This window comes from Salmo trutta, chromosome 4 (assembly GCF_901001165.1).
Source record: "Salmo trutta chromosome 4, fSalTru1.1, whole genome shotgun sequence".
Taxonomy (NCBI): Eukaryota; Metazoa; Chordata; class Actinopteri; order Salmoniformes; family Salmonidae; genus Salmo; species Salmo trutta.
In genome coordinates, this window is record NC_042960.1 from 45,243,991 (window position 1) to 45,249,550 (window position 5,560).

Genomic DNA, 5,560 nt, shown 5'->3' on the forward strand with positions numbered 1-5,560 from the left:
TTCATCAGTTGTTTTATATGAAATGTCATTTCCACCACACTCTCATTACCACAACGCTAAGTCATTACCATCACGGTACATATTTTTGAGACAAAGGTGCATTAAATTACAATTGATATTGATGATTTTTCCCATATGTGAACCTTATATGCTTGTTTTTAAGATAATTTCTAAAGTAATGTAAAATATTAAGATTGATGTCAATACATGTTTTTGAGTATCATCAAGGCATATATGAACATTTAGACATGACAATGATGAATACATATAATTAAGAAAACTTCCAAATAGTGAAAAAATACAATTCATGTGAAATGTTATATAAAATACCTTAGGCACAATTTCTGTAATTTCCTTTTCAACTAAAATAGCTAATTTTATGACGTGGCACTGGTGGTAATGACATTCCCATCGGGTTTTTGGGGAAACTCATAAAAATCTTTATATTCTTAAATAGTATGGTCTCAGCCACTATTAGATCTTGTTTCCAGACAGTGAAGAAAATATTCAGCTAGATAAAAAGGAGTTTCAAGAGGTTTCATTTTCCAAAACATTTAACATCCAAAAGTTCCCGTATTTACAAAATCAACCATATACTGTATTCTATTCTACTGTATTTTAGTCAATGCCACTCTGACATTGCTCGTCCTAATATTTATATATTTCTTAATTCCATTCTTTTACTTTTAGATTTGTGTATTGTGGTGAATTGTTAGATACTAAGGCCCTGTTGGAGCTAGGAACACAAGCATTTCGCTACACCCGCAAAAACATCTGCTAAATATGTGTATGTGACCAATAACATTTAATTTGAATAGCGTGTCAAACTGTCAAACCTTGGCACAACACTGGAGAATAGGCTTCTATTAGCACTGGAGGCCATAATATTAGCCTGGCTCCAAACTATAATACACTCTTAGAAAAAAGGTGTTCCAAATGGGTTCTTCTGCTGTCCCCATAAGAGAACCCTTTTTGGTTCCAGGTAGAACTCTTTTTGGTTTGAATTCAAAAAGGTTCTACGTGGAACCAAAATGGTTCTACTTGGAACCAAAAAGGTTTCTTCAAAGGGTTCTCCTATTGGGACATCCGAATAACCCTTTTAGGTTCTAGGTTATTTCTAAGAGTGAAACCTGTGTGTTTCACTCTTTTCCCTTATTAAACAATGTCATTGAACAGCTGCATTCAAAATAGGTGAACCCTTTTTAAATGGTGCACTTTTTCCAGTTACTGGTATTGTATCGGCCATGGTAAGGCCTATGCATGAAACTTGAAAACCAATAGGATTTTTTGGTGTGTGTGTTGGGGGGGGGGGGGGGGGGGGGGGGTCATACATAGGCTACTGTAGGAGGGGTAAAGTGAGGAAGAGGAGAGAGATTACAGTGTGATTGACAGCTCAGTCAGTTATAGTGACAGTTGATCTGCTTTTCTTCTTGTTGGTGGTGGGCTATAGCAAGCTATCTACTTTAGTTTTCGAGATGATCGATCTGCTTCGAGGGAGGAGCTGTTTTTTTACATACTGTTTGTACTTAATTTTATGTTCGCTAGCTGGACAGGCAAACGCCGCAGATTACTAAACTGTAAACCCATAAAAATGTGTGTACTATCCATGGTACTATCTCTGTTGATCACGTCTGCCAATCACCTTTTACGTATATAGGGGTTGTCTATACACAGCTGAGCAAGATCTCCGTCCGACAAACTAGTATCAGGTAAAATCCTGTTTGTGTGTGTAATCGAACTATTGAGTTATAGAAATGTAATACCATCAATGCAAGCTGTAAAATGACTCGCAACTTAGAACACAGCAACCTTCGTAATGTAGCTAGCTTACTAGTTAGCTAGTTACAACAAGTATATCTTGCTAGTAGCTAGGAGGAGCAGATAACTTTCTCACTAGGTATTATGTCATTCTGGGACAAGGAGCGTCCATTTGGTATGGCAGTATAGAGCCCCACAGTGGACGGTTCATAATACCATTTACATTACATTTACATTACATAATACCCATACAATATTTTTTTTACATACTTCATTTGAAGCGTTTGTAAAAATCACTATGTGTTTGGTGTAGGCTTACCTTGGCGTGACGTGTTGATAAACGTGTAATTCTCTCTCAGGCAAGGTGAGTTTTATTAATATATTCGTCTATGCTAATTATCAACAGAGAAGACCTCAGCAAGACTGCAAATTCCTGCAAGAAGCTCCTGCACGTCATCCCTAGACACTGTCAGCTACTGTTCACCAGCACTGAACTTCTTGCACCCCCTTTCTCTGTCTAAGCAAGACACTGACTAAACCTTTGCTAGCTAGTAAGCAGAGCAGTAGATAGCCTAGATAATTGGTTATAAAGTATGTTGACTTTGGTGCCTAGTACAGACCTTATTGCAATTTTCAAGGATGAGCATAAGAGCATTAAAAGGGGAGAAGGTAACTATAAATCTGCCCATGTGGAGAAATGCCACTATGGTGAGGGGCAATATACCGGTTTGGTCAGCGCCAGCATGAGGTTTAAAGTTTACCCTGTGTTGATGAGTGTAGCTATTAAGTTAAGCTTGAGCATTTTAGCAATACAATGTGTTCTATAAAGCTGTCAATATTCTACAAGGAAAGAGACAATTATATAATCACTAACCAGATTACCCCAGATACCAGCTTTAGATGTCGTTCTAGAATGTTGTCATTGATGAGAATGAATCTAAAAAAAATCTATTGACATTCAGAATAACTGACTTTGTTTAGACATCCAGCTTGTATTGTAGTCACATGACCAGAGACAAATCTTCAAAGGCACAGTATTTATTCGGAGTGGTACATGCATTCACGCAGTCTTGATTTATGCGATCCTTCCCACTGTATGATTGATATGTCAAGTGATTAAATCCTGAGTTATCAAGAAAAACTGCACTTGTCCTCGTGAAAATAAGTGTATTAAATATTCTACAGCTGTTATGTCATCAATCAAATCAAACTTTATTTATATAGCACATTTCTACAGCATATGCATTTCAAGGTGTTCATAGTCATGCATCGAAAGGCATCTGGCACTTAACATCCTTCCTCTTGGCAGGTCTCTACAGGTGACCAGGGGATTGTCTCTACCACAAGCGAATGCCCCCGTGGAGCTCATAAGTGTTGCCATGCAGCTGCATTGACTATTTCTCCAGTTCACAATATCAGCTGTGCGGATGTGGAATGCGATTGGAAGAAGCCAACCGTGCCCAGTCAGCGGAGGACCTGTACCCAGCTGATGACTACAAGCCTCTGTCCCTGGAGCCCACAGATGAGGATCTTCAGTGGTTAAGGAACCGCTGCTAAAAAGGGTCCTCAGATCACAGTCGTTGGATGGGGTGTTGTCTGTAAAGTGAGGCACAGATAACAAAGAGGAGGGCATCAAGGCAGTGGTGAAGGTCAAGTGTCCCTATGGTGCAAGGGGACCTTACCATTGATAAGGCAGTGAAAGGTCTTACCGCCTCCATGAAGACTGTTCTTACTGGCACCAGGTCCGGAGGCAGCTCCACATCACTGGAAGGGACTTGTTCGTTGTGTGGGCCTCCATGACCATCCCCATCCAGCGTGACAACATCTGGCAGACTCATATTGCTGGACTAAATGAGTTCTGGCCTCCCTAATGGCACAGCGATCTAAGGCACTGCGGAGTCACTACAGCCTGGGGTTCGCCTGAGAAACCCTATAAAAACAGGTATTTCCTACCTGTTACTTTTGGGCAACATCTACTGAACAAAAATATAAACACAACATTCAACAATTTTACTGAGTTACAGTTCATATAAGAAATTCAGTTGATTTAAATAAATTCAGTAGGCCCTAATATATGTTTTTCACATGACTGGGAAGGGGTGTAGCCATGGGTGGGCCTGGGAGGGCATAGTCCCACCTACTTGGGAGCAAGATCCACCTACTGGAGAGCCAGGCCCAGCCAATCAGAATGTGTTTTTCCCCATAAAAGGGATTTATTACTGACTGAAATACTTCTTAGTTTCATCAGCTGTCCGGGTGGCTGGTCTCAGACGATCCTGCAGGTGAAGAAGCCGGATGTGGAGGTCCTGGGCTGGCGTGGTTACTCGTGGCCTGAGGTTGTGAAACCGGTTGGACGTACTGCCAAATTCTCTAAAACGATGTTGGAGGCAGCTTATGGTAGAGAAATGAACATTCAATTATCTGGCATCAGCTCTGTTGGACATTCCTGCAGTCAGCATGCCAATTGCACGCTCCCTTAAAACTTGAGACATCTGTGGCATGATGTTGTGTGACAAAACTGCACATTTTAGTGACCTTTTAGGTGGACCTGAGTAATGGCCATGCTGTTTAATCAGCTTCTTGATATGCCACACTTGTCAGGTGGATGGATTATCTTGGCAAATGAGAAATGCTCACTAACAGGGATGTAAACAAATTTGTGCTCAAAATTTGAGAGAAATAAGCTTTTTGTGCATATGGAACATTTCAGTGATCTTTTATTTCACCTCATGAAACATGGGACCAACACTTTACATGTTGCGTTTATAGTTTTGTTCAGTATAGTTTACTGAGTCATAAAAAACCTAGCCAAATATGCAGAAAGGGAAGCACAAGAGGTCAAAGTACCAGTATCTCTGAAACAGCTCCCCTACAGGGCACCTGTCAGACTGCATCTTGTCAACGCTACAGTGCAGGGGTAGGAAACCCTGGTCCTGGAGTGCTGCAGACACTTCCTGTTTTTGATTTAGCCGACTTGGAAGACAAGGTGTGCTGAATTTAGGCATCACTGAACTGATCAATTAGCTCAGTTAGTTGGGAAGGTGACTAGTTGGAACAGAATCCTGCATTACCTGCGGTACTCCAGGAACAGAGTTACCTACCCCTGCTTCAGTGGGTGCCATAAATGTTTTAACTGAACATAACTGAAACTTGTATCCATATAGCTAACAGTAAGTAACATACCAACTACTTTTTGTCTGTTCCTGGAAAAGTTAAAGGCTGTGAAAAAGTGATTACTGGCCAGTTTGCATTCATACTAGGGTCGTGGAGAGCTGCACGGGGGCAGGCTTTTGTTCCAGCCCGGCACTAACCCAACTGATTCAGATCATCCAGTCTCTCCAGTTATCACTGGGTTGGACACCTCTGTTTTATAAGGTACCAATCAGAACTGCAAATGTAAACACTGTTGGACCTGCATGTAGAAAAGATTATGTGAAATAATCCACTGGTTATCCATTGTTAGACTGGCTGACCATTTAGAGCTGAGGCTTTTGTCAGTAAAAAGTAAAATTTGACTTGAATCTATTCATCTATAGGTTTTACTAAATACCTATCCACAGACTCAGTTTTATTGATTAAGAATAAACTGCAACATGCTGTACTTTTTTTGAATAGTTGCATCAGGAAATAGACAGCAGTGCAGTACTGCAGTAAACAGAGCTGTACAGCATTTCCTGAAGATTGAACACTGCATCATTCTGTTTATGTTTACACAAGTTATGTTATCAGATTCAGAGAGAATATAATTTGACACAGACAGAAAATCCGTTTTTATAGGTTCACCAAATGTAAGGTCACAGTA

The 5,560-nt window shown here is 40.4% G+C and overlaps 1 long non-coding RNA gene across 1 annotated transcript; it reads left to right on the forward strand.

Annotated features, from left to right (window-relative positions):
• Nucleotides 1-1,337: 1,337 nt before the first annotated feature.
• LOC115191543 (uncharacterized) lies at nucleotides 1,338-4,176 on the forward strand. The gene is made up of 3 exons (XR_003877732.1): nucleotides 1,338-1,709; nucleotides 3,068-3,700; nucleotides 3,998-4,176. It is a non-coding gene; the product is annotated as an uncharacterized LOC115191543 (long non-coding RNA).
• The last annotated feature ends 1,384 nt before the right edge of the window (nucleotides 4,177-5,560 follow it).